Source organism: Octopus bimaculoides, chromosome 12 (genome assembly GCF_046866305.1).
Source record: "Octopus bimaculoides isolate indiv1 chromosome 12, ASM4686630v1, whole genome shotgun sequence".
Classification (NCBI taxonomy): Eukaryota; Metazoa; Mollusca; class Cephalopoda; order Octopoda; family Octopodidae; genus Octopus; species Octopus bimaculoides.
Window position 1 is genome coordinate 56,146,163 of NC_142939.1, and position 17,500 is coordinate 56,163,662.

Sequence of the window (17,500 nt, forward strand, 5' to 3'; positions counted from 1 at the left end):
AAGTGGGGTCGACGTTTGAAAATAATGTATAATCTAACCACAAGTATAAAAAGAAAATAGTATTAAAGGAAAAGAAATTGGGGAGGTGAATGAATATATATAGAGAGACCATATAATATATTGTAAAAAGAGAATGTTTTAGAGAAAAAGAGAGAGACAGGGAGAGAGAAAGATTCCTTAATGTCAATAGAGAGTGTATAATTTAGATAGAGAATGCGTATACAAATGTACATACATACATTCACACATATTTGCATTTAGAAGCATGCAACCTCCTTTATTCGTATATCAGCACAGCTATGAAAAGTACGATCCATACAAATACACACGTATTTAGGAAATTAGGAAAGAAGAAAATGGCGTCATATACGACAAATTCGTATAACATAAAGAAAGGTAGGAGTGAGAAAAGATGAAACAAAAGAGAGACTTTCAATTATGGAGTGTGGTGTTATGGTTCCCATTGTTCTTCTCTATGATTTAGTCAATCGCCTGGATTGAAAGAGCTGATCCCGCCCTCCGCTCTACGCGCACATCCATACATACACTCAATGGAAAGGAAGTGGGAAAAGAGGAATGCAAAAGCAATACTGTAGCTATGGTTAATTCTGGAGATCCAAAGCAGATTACATGTTTATAGTATATCCAGTAGATTTTATTGCGATTTGGTGTATCTACTGGATTTTATTGTTATTAACTGATTCGAATACGGTGAATAAGTTAAATAAATACATACAGCTAACAAAATAAGCATGCGTGTATAAATAAATAAAAACATACGTACATAGATACATACATAAATAGACGCATACACACATAGATATGACTGAAACAGGAAGATTGTCAGAATCAATCTCACAAGAAAAGAATAGAGAAGAGGCTTAAGATCAATTTAGAAAACTTTTGAGTGTTGTATAACGTCACTGAGACAGTATAAGCTAAACAACAGCAGCAAAAATCAATACCCAAACAATTGATCACAAATGAAGGGAATAACATTCTACATATCGGCAGTAAACTCATCAAGTGGTGCTTGCATCTCGATCGACAATCACGTTACCCTAGAATCTCTGGACCACAATGCCTCAACAAAATGTGAGAAGATAAATTTTTTAAATATATCAAAATAGTTATTAAAGGATACGTTTTATTGTACGCTTGAGTATGACTTTAATATTCGTTTCAAATTTTCCCTCAAGTCCAGCAATTTTGGGAGAGGTGTAAGTCGATTACATCAACCCCCAGTGCTCAATATGTACTTATTTTATCGACCCCGAAATGACGAGAGGCAAAGTCGACGCCGAATTTGTGGGAACTCAGGAGGTAAAAACAGACTATATGCCGCTAGGCTTTTGCCCGGCGTTCTAACGATTCCGCTGGCTCGCTGCCCTAAGTATGATTCTAATATTAAGATCGAGTGTTGCTACTGAAAGATCCGGGACCGTTACATAATCGCAAATATTGAAGACCATAACTGTGCAAACCAAGAGCAAGATATAACTACAAAATATCTTGATCAAAAGAGACAGTGGTGTCCTCAAACCCTCAAGATGCAATCGGAAGTATCGATTATATGGCATTTCTGTAGTAGCTAGATATATCTTCAGCAGCTGCCACGAAATGTGGCCAAGGTTTGCCTTAGCAGCATCATATTATTGCTAAAATGATATGCAATATTATACATAAGTAAGAATGCTGTGGTATAAATATGGAAAATACTCCCATTATTGAATAGTATACATACCATCATATGAAATATTGGCGGAACATTCCCATCAAAATTTGTGCTGGGTGCAAACATAATACGAGTAATATGACTGCGAGGGGGAAGAAATAGGAAAATGTTTTTTTTTTGTTTTTTCAAAATGAGTGAGAATGACAATTTCTATGGACTTCAAAAAAGCCAACTTCCAATATCAGGATTACAAATTCCCATTAATACAGATAAATTATTAGAATACTTGGTTGTGTACGTAAATGTCTCAGAGTTTAATATCGAAAAGCTCGCAGTTTCAAACATAGAAAGTGATCGATCAGCTAACACAGACTTTAGATATATAATCTATAGCTCAAACAATAAAAGTATGTAAGACTTTTATAAAATTCAACACACAACACATCGTTTTTATTATTGAAATTCCATGAATAGAGGCTTGCTTTATTTGTTAGAAATCAGCTCCGTATGTATGGAAGGAATCAAATAGTAAAAACAATAAAAAATAAAACCACGATATACATACGTACACAAGAATTGATCGTTGTGTCTCTAATGAATTAAAGGATCACAGGGGTTTATTTTAAGCAAGCAACATCTAAGAAAAGCTGTTTATCTGGTAATGTAATGAACCACTTTAATGACTGACATTCGAAATCAAAACAGGAAACAACACACTCAATGGGGTAAGAAATATTAATGGTCTACGAATTTTGTGACACACCTCCATCCAATGATCTTATCTGGTAATAGTTTAATAAAGTTTTCTTGGATTTCTTTTCGGGTAATTTGATAGTACTTTACCATCATAAATATTTGCAGTCATAAAGAGAGTGACGGAAATAAAACAATTAGGTTTTTTTTAAAATACCAAATCTTGATTAAAACTATTTCACTTCATTTATACCTCTAGTGTTCTCTAGAAAATGTCCGAGATATATCTCTTATATACGATTTTCTCAGATACTCAGGGACAGTTTTCTTAAGGAAAAGAAACCAATATTTGCAATCAGTTCTTATGTTATAGTTTCATATATAACTAACTTTCTTCCAATGCTTTTGATGCCATTTAGAATAGAAAATTTGCTTTGCGATAACTTTTGTCTTCTTTTCCTTTTCCATACAGTGTGAAATTATTGAAACACATTCTGTTCTACATTTGTGAATAAATACGGCGCTGCTGTGTGAGTTGATGGGTTACAGAATGCATGTGTCATCATCGAAGCCATATATTTTCCAAACAATTACCATGACAAAGTATTTTTGATTAATTAGTGAATATAAATGTGCCCAAATTCATTTACTTATCAACTCGTTTTTATAAATATTTATTAAACATTAGTTTCAAACAGCTAAGTTATTAGAATTACACGAAGGAAGAAATTTCTCAATTAGTTATTAGCATTATTTAACAATAAATTCTTTGTACCTTTCAGCAAAATCACAATAAAAAATGCGTTCATAAATACGAATAAGGTAAACATGGAAGAAAAACCAAAATAGAGAAAATCGTGTTGAACATCCATCAAAATACCCAAGAAACAAAGGTTTTATAAATTAATTGTGTTTTACGGCGCTTCAGAAATTTAATTTTTTTTCCAGTGAACAAGTTTAAAATGACAGAAAAGATTAATTATAACATGAATACATTGAAGATAGACAACATGGAAAGTTAGTTTATTATGTTTTCTTTGATTAAAACTGTTGCTACAATAGAAATGTTGATTCTTTTATTAAATTTTCGCTCTACAGCAATTTAAAAAGATTAAACAAAATTTCCTTAATAATAGTAATTCACTTGCTAAAGATTATTATAGTTATTTAAGTTTAAATAGATAAATACACTTGAAACTCCAACTAGAAAATTAATGGAAAACATTTCAAATCAAATGAGAAATAAATCATTCGAAGTTTCATAGTTTATCCTAGTTCTTAGATTATGTCAGCATTCCCCGAGCATTTAAAATTGCTTTTTTTTAACGTTTTTCTTTTATTCTTTTACTTGGTAACGTCATTGAAATGCAGCCAAACTAGGGCGCCATCTTGAAAGGATTAATCCGTCAGATCGAACCCAGTATTTATTTTTAAGTTTAGTTCTTATGCTATCGGAAACTTTTCGCCGAACCGCTAATTTTCCGGGAACATTTACAAACCAACATAGTCTGACAGTCAGCAAGAAACAAATTCAGACAAGTACATTCATAGACAGACTCACAGGCCCGTATATATAAATATATACATAGATATACCAAAGAGATTCAAAGAGCCTTCCCAAGCCATAGTCTCATAAGGACAGTTACCCGAATGCTGCGGCATAAATATTACCCATAGATACTTACTAGCTGAGTAAACTGGAGCAACGTGAAATGAAGAGCTTTGCTCGAGAATACAACGCATCACCCGGTTCAGGAATCGAAATCACTAAGCCACGCGTCTTCTCATATACGTACACACACGCACATATACGGTGGAATTCTAGTGTGTCCATCGGCCAAATTCACTACCAAAGCATTGATCGGGTCAATATCATTGTAGAAGACAATTGCTCAAGGTACCATATAATAGGAGTGAACCTCAAACTATGTTTATGCAAAACGAACTGCTAGACCACACATCCATATATGATACATCATTCGTTTCTTTTATATTGATTTCAATTACTTGTTATATTACGTGACGAAGTGGACACTGAGTAATTTTTTTTCTGAATTGTATCTTAAATTGCAACTATTTTGTAAATTCATCTGGTTGCTAACATAATCGCCCAACCAAATATTTGAGTCGATAATGTACAAGACAATGAATTGCAACATCTGTAGTGTAAATATACTTACAAATACAGCATTGCATTTGATAGAAATCTAATTAAATAAAAATGATTGAATTAACCTAGCTGTATGTTGGTGTACAGCCAGAAGGTGCCTCTCGGCATTACTTTAGAATGACGGATGTTTCATCGAATTACGGCGCAATTTTTACTTTTTGCAAAAGAATGTCTCGTACTGTGAATATATATTTGTCTTAAGAAAAGACAAATGCAAAATTGCCAAGGGCGACAGAATTTCAGAAGTACTTAAAAATAAAGAACTGGATGTTTCTCAATTTCGTACTAAGGTATTATAGAATCTTTGACCAACACCAACAAGACTGATAAGAAATAAGATAATGGGCGCATCCAATGTTGGACATACTCTGAAGTCAGTTTTTAAAGGACTTATACGTACAACAGTAGATCAGCATCAATACACCAAAAACGTTTAATTGTCGAGAATTTCAGAATTCGCCATTTAAGATGGCAGTATTCAATGCTGGCTTCAATGCCCAAATTTTGCATTCAAGGTCAATGCCAAAATGTCGCTGTTCAAAGTCAAATGAAAATAAATATCATTCTAACATTCGTGGTTTATGACTAGTGTACGAAATACATCGTAACTCTGATAACTCAAAGTAATAAAATCATGTGAGGGAGAGACCAAACCTTCCACCTGTATGTAATTTTAAAAGTACTATGCTCTGTGCGTCCTGTTGCAAGCAGCTCGCAAACTTGATAATGTGAAACTGACATCTCTAAAGAAACACATTAAAATGGAGTCTGACAGATCTTTAGATGCTGAGCAAAGGATAAAAATTTCAGGGACAAGAACAAAACAAAACAAAAGCCCTAAAACAATACCTCCAGTCACAACTGTGTAACGAGATCCGCAAATATGGAAATTCTTTGACTATACTCGAAAATTCTGCCTGTTAATTTGGAAGGATACTGAAAATCATAAGAATATACTGAACCATCAATTCTGATCTACTTTAGGCACAAGGTCAGAAATTTGGGAGGAGGGGGCCAGTCGATTAAGTCAACCCGAGTACGCAACTGGTACTTAATTTATCGAACCCGCAAGGATGAAAGGTAAAGTCGACCTCGGCGGAATTTGAACTCAGAACGTAGCGGCAGACGAAATACCGCCAAGCATTTCGCCCGGCGTGATAACGATTCTGCCAGCTCACCGCCTTATAGTGAGCCATCTATTTTGAATCACATACACACATTTATATACATGTGTATGTATGTATGTATGTATGTATGTATGCATGTATGTATGTATTATGTATGTGCGTGTTTGGCTGAGCGTATTTTTGTGTTTAATATGTAGCCAAAAGAAGTGCGGTAGTATTTACGTGAAAGATTATGTGGCTACGTGTATCATTATACGTTTAAAGAAAGAAAGAAAGAAAGAAAGAAAGAAAGAAAGAAGGAAACAAAGAAAGAAAGAAAGGGGGACATTAATAAATAGTTAGATAGGTTCAAGGTATATGTGCATCATGTTAAATCAATTCTATTATGTGATTAGTTCATATTTTATTGACGGCTGATTGATGACTTGCAACGGAGATCCCAGAGAGATTTGAATTCAGTATACAAATGACCATACGACAAAATAAGCACTTACACCTGCCACCCCTTCTCCTCTTGCTACTCCTGCTAACATAACATTTATGACTATCAAAACCAGTTGAAAATCAGTACATATGAATTGATTTTCGTTCATTCTTCATAATTGTCAATATGTTACACGTAGATCAATTGTGAATATGGAGAAATGATGAAAATACTAATAGATTAATAGTATTTTTGTTGTTGTTTTCTTAGTGTCTGAGTATTTCGATTAGGTAAGTTACATGTCATTGAATTAAGTATGTTAATACACTGCTATTGCATTTCATAACACCTATGTCTTTAAAAGAGTTACTTATCCTCGAAACAACGCCATTATTACTTATCTACTTCAGCCAGTTTATATTAGGCATCTACTTAAACATACCCGTACTAAATTTAATTGTGAGTCAGTTGTTAAGTCGACACAGTTATGCAAAATTGTTTCAAGTGAATATGAAATGTGATGCGTTAAAGGTAACCCGGTTGTGATTATATATATCATATACTTGTCAATATGGCATAGAGCCGTCAATATAAGAAGTAGTTTTTGTTTTTCCTTTGAAAACGCTATTTTGCTAACGGACAGTAATAACTGCTTACAAAATTAACCGAGGAACAGTATAAATTCATTTCTGGATATTTTCTTCTTACCGTTGACAACATGCCATTTTGATTTTAAGACATGATAGAATTGAGAGTAGTTCACACAGCTGTCTCTATGTTACATTGTTGTCAAATACGTCAGATGCTTGTTGAATATGTCAAACATAAGTTGATAGAAATAACACACATTTGTCACGTAATTTTCGAGTGAGTTACATGTCACTCAGTTATGGAAAACACCATACGTGACAAATATGACTTACAGGTGTCACATATGCTATGTAGTTGTCGAATGTAGTCACAGTAATATACAATATGACATACAGTTGTCAAATGTGTATTTTATAGATTTCAGAAAGGTGAGAAATAAGTAAAGTATGACATGGAGCTGTCAAATAATATGTTATGTAGTTTCCGAATTTGTAGAGAGACGTCAAATATGACACAAAGCTGTCAAAAGTGTCAGGGAGATGTGGAAAATGTCATAGTTCACAAATATGTTATGTTCTATAACTGTCATATAGATGAAATCGGTCTTAAAAATTCCAAATTCGTCAAAATGGTTCAGAGAGATATAATTTACGTCACACATTTGTCAAATATATTGTAAAAGTTGAAATGATGTTAGATTTGTCAGATAGTTTTCAACTATGTTACTTAATTGTCAAGTAATACAGAAAGATATAAAACATATCCCAAAGGTATCAACATGTCGCTTAGCAGTAACTATAGAACGTAAAATGGCCTTATGATGCAAGTAATTATTTCGAGCATTCGACACATCAGTTAACCTCGTTAAAAGCGAGAATTGCAACGCAGTTTCAATAAATATATTTCACTAGAAATCTATAATTGATACATTGGTAAAGTGCTGAATGACCACAAGTTACTTTTTCATTTTCACCAAAAACACAGACATTCAGTGGAATTCAATACGGTTCAGTATAACATGTTATAAGACAAATTATACATTTTAACATATAATACTGACAATCACCTTTCAAAAATTCCTGTAGTGAAGTTTATTTTTCTTCTTTGTGGAGCCGGTACAATTAGCATTAACTGTGTACAACAATTTATTGATTCAAATATGTTTCACCTATATGTATTTGGAATTTTGTAACCATTGGAAGAAAAATATCTCAATCAACGATTTTTGTTTATTTATTTATTTATTCATTCATATATCTTTTACTCTTTTACTCTTTTACTTGTTTCAGTCATTGCTCAGTCGTTTCCAATTGGCTGACACATGCCGACTGGACTTCTCGTGTGCACCAGTGTAGACATGGGGAAACAGCACAGCGTCTTCCTGATTGTATTTAGATAGGATATTCTGTAGGCCAGTAGATAGAAGTAGCATTGGCTGTCTACAGTTCAAAGTCATCGGCTACACAGACCACAAATTTGTGATCTGCACAGTCGACCTGGATAAGATCCACAGGTAGGGTACTGGAGGCTGAACGCGTCTTTCTCAACGCATCAAAAGCTAGTCCATCGCAAGTTGGCGGATGCAGTCGTCAACAACTGCTGATCGATAGACATGAAAAGAACGATAAGTGTACAGGCAGTAGGAAATAGCCAGAGAAGAATCTGGGATAGAGGGAGAGCTAGTTAGGAAGCTAGATGAAGCGCTTAAGGGCGGCATTGCGACTGACATGATGGCAGCGGGATTGGATCTTGATCAAGTCTTCAATGCCAAGCACAAAGGTTACGTTGTCATAGATAGGGCGCGTGCTCTAAGATATAAGGGTACGAAAGCTGCTTGATGGGCTCGGGAGACAGAGGTGCAACGTGGCCACAAAGCCACAATTTGGATTTGAAGGGGCGGGACTGGCGTATACTAAACGAATCCAAGCAGATGTGTACAGAGTTTCAGCGGCACTTCGCCGAACTGTTCGGGGCACGCGGTGTGTCGGGGATGGAGGTAAATTTCACGTCCTACCTCGAAGGCATGCCGCACCTTTCGACAAGGGATGTGGAGTTCTGTGAAATTCCAATAACAGCCGAAGACATATGGGACGTGATGACCAGTTGCACAAGAGAGAATTCTCCGGAGCTGGATGGTCTGCTCTTTGAACGTTTTCTTCATATGCCAGACTTGTTCTGAGGCCTCTTGCCGGATGGGAGAATACCCACTGCTGTGAGCCGTGGCCTGATGGTGCTGCCGAGAAAATACCCGAACAAAGGGGACCAATTAGATAATTCTAGGCGCATAATTCTGTTGAACACTGATTATAGAATTTGAGGTAAAGTGCTAAGATTTTGGGCAAAAAGATTAGTGCTTGTCGTCGATCAGCTGGTCGGTGACGCGCAGATATGCGCTATTCCGAACAGATCTATCCAGGACAACTTCTATCTCATGTGCTACATCATAGGGAAAGTAGAGAAGGAACCTGGTATGGGTGGGGCCCTGATCAATTTGAGTCAATCGGAAGCTTTTGACAGGGTCGACCATCAATACTCGGAGGCTGTCTTCGCGGCGGCCGGTTTCGCTCCTGGTTTCAGAGGCTAGATCGCTACAATGCAGAGTGACATCTGTTCGGTGGTCGAAGTAAACGGCCATATATCAGAATCGTTTAGTATCGTTCGTTCGGTCCGTCAAAGATGCCAATTCTCTCCCCTTCTGCACGTGCTGGCTCTGGAGCCTTTACTAAGGAAGTTGGATATTTCGAGGGGAATTCCGTTCATGCCAGCATATGCAGACGACCGGAAATCGAGATGATTGGCAGTAGCTTAAGGGAATACAAAGCGGTGACAGGAGCAAACATTAATCAGGAAAAGTCGGAGGGCCTATAGCTCGGCTTCTGGAAAAGGAGACCTATGACAACCAACACCGTTGTAGGGCGCTGGACGGAAGGACCGGTTAAACTGCTCAAGGTCTGGTTTAGTCCGGACCTCCAGGTGGTCACAAACCGGGGTAAGATGACGAGCAGGGTAGCCAATTTCACTCAGAAATGGGCAGAAAGGAAGTTGTACCTGAAAGGTCGGGTGGAGGTGGTAAATGCATACATCTTCTACTGCCTGACCGTCGTCCCTTGAGGACTCTGAGTTCGACTTTACCTTTCATCCTTTCGAGGTCAATGAATAAGTACCAGTTGAGCACTGGGGTCGATGTCCCAGGAAATTTCTGGCCTCGTGTCAAAATTTGAAACGATTATTGCTGTTGTAGTGAGAAAGGCGAAAATTTTCAATGTAACTGGCGAGAATGCTTATTATATTACATACAATCATGATCAATGACATTACTGGAGATTCGAGCTTAAAGACTTACTAGTCATTTGCTTGTTGTAGTAGTATTTTTCGATCTCTAAGATATGAATTCACATCCTATAATTTCAGATTCTCTTCGTTTTACCGCCCACAAAACAGCTTCTGGCATTTGCCCTTGTAATTATACGGCAACAGAAGTGATTGTATATTCACGATAAAAATAATTCAACTGCAGTTGCAAAGTATGTGCAGGCTTTGTATTCAGTGCAAGTTTCATATTTGCGTTTCTATATGTTTAAATACTTGTTCTGAGGTCGTAATGATAAACGACAAATTTCAGAATGCGTAGGAACGCGTATGATGATATCGATATTTTATTTTTGAATTTAAAAAATGGAGTCAAATATCCTATGATGTAAAAGAGAAAGTAATTACATTTTAGGGAAAAATACAATAAATTGATTTTCTTTCCGAAAAATTAACGAAATTGCTTAAGTTTCTGGTGGTGAAACGGATGAAAGAAAAACAGATAAACACATCCCGAATCGAATTCAAACCAAAAAGCAGATAAAAATCATGTTTACCTAAAGATACTCGAAAAACACGAAAAAAGAAACCTTCCGAAAACCTTTAATTGAAATATGAACTCGAGTTCAGTACCTAAAATAAAACAATATTTCATACATTCATATTTCGCTGAAACGGGAGTTCGTTTGGCTAATGTTCCATTATTATTATTAGATCTATTTTTCCACATATTCTCTTGATCGTGAGTTCACCAACCATTTATCATTTCAGGCCATTTTGGCAATTCATTATACATTACAGCTCTTTCTATAAATATTTCAATACACATCTTTTTCTTTTTTTTTTCCCTAATGATTTAAATAAAAATAGGGTATGGTGCTCCGGGAATTTTATTATGAAAATATTCCTCATATTTTTTTTAGCAGAAACATTGCTTTCTGGTTAGGCAGTGAGCGGGCAGAATCGGTAGCACACTGGACAAGGTGCTTATCGGCATTTCGTCCGCTGAGGTCGACATCACCTTTCATCAATTGAGGATCGATAAACTAATTATCAGTTGTGTACTGAGGCAGATGTAATCGAGTAGTCCCCTGTCCAGTACCAATTGAGTACTAGAGTTGATCTAATCGGCTTAGCCACTCCGCTGAAATTGCTGGCTTTGTGGTAAAATGGGAAACCAACATTAGCCCCCAGCTTTTATCATTGCTTATTGTATTACACATTCATAAACATTTCAAGTCCGAAAAAATATGTAAATAGTTACAGATTTTAGCTTTCCATGATGACCTATATTAAGTAGGATACACATATTGGTGTTTATAAACAATAACCAGACGATAACAAAGATCTACTGCTAGCAGCTTGTTTCGCTTAAGTCAGCGCTAGAAGAAAAACGACCGTCTTTGTTTTCAAGACGAAAGGTGTTCTTCCATCATGTTAACGCTCGGCCACATTCAAAGACTGGATCTGTTTGAATGAGAAACGATTCCCCATCCTCCATATTCGCCGGACATTGCCCCATCTGATTATCGTTTATTCCGCAGTCTTCAAAATCAATTGGACGTAGAAAATATGAATTCAGTAGATGAGGTCAGAAGAGAAGCGGAGGAGTATTTTTCGTCACGGACAAGTGAATTTTGATAGATGGAATCCAGATAGATGGAAGAGCGTTGTGGAAATTGAAGGAGGGTATCCTTTAGATTAAAAAAGAACTTTGTTTACCTTAATTTTATAAAAATAAGAGAAGTATGAAAAACTGCATTATTTATGGGATAACCCAATATACACACATATTACACATACATAGTCACAAACATACCTACATACATATATCATACCTACATACATACATATAAACATACAATATTCGATCATGTGCGTGTGTGCGTGCATGTATGCGTGTGTGTGTGCGTTTGTGTGTGTGTGTGTGCGTGTGTGTGTGTGTGTGTTTATGACAGAAAATTGGTTCCACACCGATAGCTTTCATAGATGCATGAGAGGTTTGACTGACTGCGTTCAATAAAAGATTCATTATCCCTTTAATGAAATTATCAGAGAATTTGTCTATCAACGATTTCATATATAGACCGAAGGTAGCTGTCGCAGTAGCAATGACATTTAATTTCTAGATATGAAGAGCACACAATAGATTCATGTTTGAGGCTTTGTATATAATCATTATTCGAGATATATTCGTGCTAGCTCCTTTTACTTTATAAAATTCTACTAAATGTTCGACGCATTAGACTATCATAATTTTTTTTTTTTCATTAATAGAAAATCTATTGAACAGTCTTTTGAAAAGTTGTATATTATGACAGATTTTCTCATAAATATCGATGGAAATATAAAACCCTAATCAAAAGCATACATTGATAATACTTCATTTTGTGAAACGAGATAAACTTAAATATCAGTTCTAATATGCGTCGCACACCTTGCAGTCTCATCATTAGAATTCTGCTATGGTTCTCGTTCTAAATAATAAAAAAAAAACGGTATTTTCAAGCACATCAAAGGTATAGATGGAAACTAGCATACAATATATACAACATTTATATATTTACAGAAATGGTTTTATTGACTTGCTCAGTTGCCGTATCTAAATAAAATGCGCTGCTTTATATTTTCATTCATAAAGCATATAGATGGCTTTTTAAGTTTTCAGTCGTTATGAATACTGCTCAAGTAGATTAGATAGTCGAATAATAACGGTATATATACACAAAAGTTATATTTCACTACTGCCGTAGTTCGTTTGTAATTATTATGAAACTAGCACACAAGTCTCTTTGAGATGTTTACCCCACGTGAAATATTATAGCTAGTGATATTACACGTTTGCATACGTATTATAAATATTCGAGACACTGATATCATACTATACAATATTTTAGTGGTTAAAAAACCCATTAAACAGTGTCATTTCCCGTCGAAAATGTATGAGAAACTTGAATCAACAGCGATTATAACGGATTTACATACGATAAAATATTACAAAAAGCTTTAGATCAACAACTGTTAATTGCATGTTGTAGCCAGGATAATGAAGCAGGATTGCAATATATTTTCAGTAACGGAAGACATGTAATTCAGAGTATAGGAGTATAGGAGAATATAAATTATACCCAGATTCAAAATATCTTTGAAGTACAAAGTTCAGTGAGTCAAGTTACTGCCGATTCAGTCAATAGGATGCAGCCATGCTTGGGCACAGCCCTTAAAAATTTTCAGTCAAATAAATATCGTCCAGTTCTTTTATTTTTTCTAAACCTGGCACTTATTTTATCGGTTAGTTTTGATAGACCACTAAGTCACGGAGGCCAAAACATACCAGCATCGGTTATCAAGCGGTGGTAGGGAGCAAATGCAGACGCAAAGTCACACACATTGGGAAAGAGCATAGGCACCTGAAAGTTGTACAGAAAGAGCAATGCAATGGCGCGATAAGGAAGCTACGGTTCGAAGTGACGTGAAGAGTCTATGCTTCCGCCAGCCTAAAAAACGATGTTGTCTAAGTTATTTCCTCTTGCGTTCTGTCAATTTCAACAAAATTAGTAATCAATCAAACAAGTACCACGTTGAAACACATATGCAGAAATAGATACTAAAGCATTAAACCTGTACTACAGCATTTTCACGTGACTTGAAACCAGTAAAAAAATAATCAAAGAATATATCTATTTAGAAAATGCGTCACATATTAATGTACAAGTCCTTCTAATAATCAGACGATAATGGTTATTTTCAGATTTTGGTAAAGCCAAACTTAGGCTCCTCTTTATTTATAACAGCTCACAAATACTTTCGAAGTGAACACGAATTAAAATCCTATTATATGTTTATCCTTTGATCTCCGCGTCAACTCTAGTCAAGAAGAATTATTTTCCTAAGTACTGAAGCCATTAACATACCTCTATTTTTCTCTAATGCTGTTCAAAGAACTTCATTTTCTAATCTGTCCTCTACTTAAGGTGGCGAGTTAGTAAAACTGTTATCAGAACGGAGAATTTGCTTATCGGCATTTCGTCCGTCTTTAGGTTTTTAGTTGAAATTCAGGCGAGGTCGACTTTGCCTTTTATCCCTTCAGTCGATGAAATAAGATATAATTGACTTACCCCTCCCCTCAAAAACTGCTGATTAACGTGAAAATTTGATGAATGGTTTTAATTCTTGAATACTTTAAACAGAAAACTTGTATCATAAAACCAAGTGTGGTCACAGGCAGGTTGGTATTAAAAGAGAATGCTAAAATATTTTTGAGTGATATTTGACTGTTATTTCTAGTAAGCAGAACAACCACGTAGTAGCTCCCTTGTTTGGATCGAAGAACACTGATTGTGCGTAATAAGAAAACAATCTCATTGACAATCAAAATGGAATGCCAATTTAATGATATCAAAAGGAGGATTTTGACATTCATTCTGTCAGAATCTTTCTCAGACACATCCGAACATATAAAAAAAATGTCCTGAAAGATAAGTTGGCTTAAACCTTTGATCTATTTAAATCTTTTCATGTGTATGGATTCGAAAACTTTTTTCATTGATTACAGCCTGAAATCGTTTATTCCGCTCCCAAAATTGATGGAAACGTTCATAAGTGGTTCGCTGGTTTAGACAAAAAAAAAATGCTATCCGATATGGATCTACGAAGACATGAGATACCCCATCAACATTCATCACTAATAATCACTCTTCTAATTACGTGTTCATTTAATTAATGTTTACACTACTGGAAAGATAAAAGCAATGTAACAATATTGCGAGTGATGTAAAACGCTAGCTTTTTAAGCCTGTTTAATATTTAAAGTGCATGGAAGAATAATTTCCAATTCATTTAACAAATTTTCTTAATATGGTTGTGTCTATGAGATACGCAACGTTATACAAAGAATAAACAAATATATGGGTAACAAAAATGTCGGTAACAGAACATCTAAACGATTGATCAAACTACAACATATAAGAGAGCAAAGCCCTCTTTAATTACACATCATTTCAGAAAACGAAGTCAACAGAATCAATAATTTTTCATTTTACTTAACACACACACACACACATATATATACACACACACACACACACACACACACACACACACACACACACATATATATATATATATATATATATATATATATATATATATATATATATATATATATATATATATATATATATATATATATTTACTTATATACATATATTTATATATGACATTTTTTTCTTTTATATGTAGATATACATATATACATATTCATATGTATGTATATATTGTCAATGGATGATATCCAGGGGACCTCAGCATAGAAGACATTTAGTAGCACTCAAATGATTTAAAACTAGACTCCGATGTCTTTAGAAGAGATCAATACCGCGGGGTTCAGAATAGCTATGAGAGGGATCAAGTTGAACAAATATACAGGCAATTATGTGGATAAACAAATGAAATATATTAAATATAACAGTTCGGGTATGAAACACAAAATGTGTATATATGTTTACAAGCAAAAAAAGACAAAGCAAAGTGTGGAGAACTCCAGACGATGAATATTTGAGTTGCTCTTCATTTTTAAACATTCCACCTTTGAACTTCTGTGTATTATAATCTGAAATGTTTCATCTTTCTACACTGATGACGGAGACTCGATTTATCCAATGTTTATTTGTTTCTATTTTGGCTACCATATTCTGATGAACTACCTCTACCAACATTATGTTGGATCTCCGAACACGAAGAAAACGTCTGTTGGACTTATAACATCTAACTTACTCCCCTTCAAATTTCTCTGTCGATTGTACTTTGTGTAAGATCGATCTATCAATATAAATACCTAAAAATCATCGTCTGAAAGTTTCCACTCTTTGCTTTCTGCTATTTTGCTTCTATACAGAATACATATTTTGTATTTCATACCCAAGCTATTATATTTAACATATTTGATTTGTTCATAATTACCCTTGTCTGTCTCACTCCCTCTATCTTTCTCTGTCTCTGTCTGTCTGTTACATTCTCTCCCTCTCTCTCTCTCTTTCTCTCTCTCTATATATATGTATATAAGTATGTATGTATGTATGTATGTGTATGCACGCTTATAGACCATTACACATGCACTAATGTGTATGATGTCAACCTTTTCATTGTAAAAATTACTAAACATATACGCTACTAAAATGAGTATTGAGTGCACCTTTTGTTTAACGTTAAAATCTGTTTATATACAACTTCAGAGTCGAGCCAGTCAAGACTGTATCAGATTAATAATCAATTCTTTCGTGGACGTTACCTGTTCACAGTGGGTAGGGCATCGGACTCGCGGTCATAGAATCGCAGTTTCGATTCCCAGACCGGGTGTTGTGAGTCTTTATTGAGTGAAAACACCTAACGCTCCACGAGGCTCCGGCAGAGGATGGTGGCGAATCCTGCTGTACTCTTTCACAACAACTTTTTTTCACTCTTACTTCCTGTTTTCTGTTATGCCTTTAATCCAAGGGTCAGCCTTGTCACACTGTGTCACGCTGAATATCCCGGAGAACTACGTTAAGGGTACACGTGTCTGTGGAGTGCTCAGCCACGTGCACGTTAATTTCACGAGCAAGCTGTTCCGTTGATCGGATCAACTGGAACCCTCGACGTCGTAAGCGACGGAGTGCCAACAACAACAACCTGTTCACTAGGCTAATGTGGCAAATATGTGTGATAACTAAGTATCATTTTAACAGCAAACGCCATGAAACCTAAATAGCATTTTACATGCCTTAAGTTCTGTATAAATACATATTTACCTCATCTGTCGGTATTGACTGCTCTCTTATTCCTAAATATAAACAGAATCGCATATGTATGCGTATTACACCAGAGAAATAGATTTTAGCAGTTATTTTGTGTGAAAATTAAACTTAATTAAATACATTGGACAGCCATAAACAACCGTCCAGTTTATTTAATGTGCATTCGATTTACACAAGTAATATTTCGTGAAATCAATAAATTTATCTATTGTATATTATAGTCTGAAAAACAAATAATGTTAAACTGTCATATCATGCTTTTCCTCTCTTTTCTATTTATCGTTCCATCTCTCTATACTGTTCTCCTCAATATAATCATGATATCAATAATATATGTGTGTGTGTGTACATATATATATATATATATATATATATATATATATATATAAATATAGACACACACACACACACACACACACATATATATATATATATATATATATATATAGACACACATATATATACTATAATATAATGTATATATATAATATATATATATATATATATATATATATATATATATATATATAAATGTATATATGATATATGTATGTGTGTGCGTGTGTGCCTGCGTGTATGTATGTGGTGTGTGTGCGTGTGTGCCTTCGTGTATATGTGTGCATGTGTGTGTGTGCGTGTGTGTGTGTGTGTGTACGTAAGTTTGTTGTAGAACTGAAACTGTGATTAGAAAACAAGTAAAACAACTAGGGTTTGGCA

At 35.1% G+C, this 17,500-nt stretch overlaps 1 protein-coding gene across 1 annotated transcript in view; it reads right to left on the minus strand.

The window, feature by feature from the left end:
- Nucleotides 1–17,500, minus strand: part of LOC106870137 (neuropeptide receptor 15) — a 188,752-nt gene that overhangs the window by 20,392 nt on the left and 150,860 nt on the right. The gene's annotated exons all lie outside the window — the stretch shown is intronic.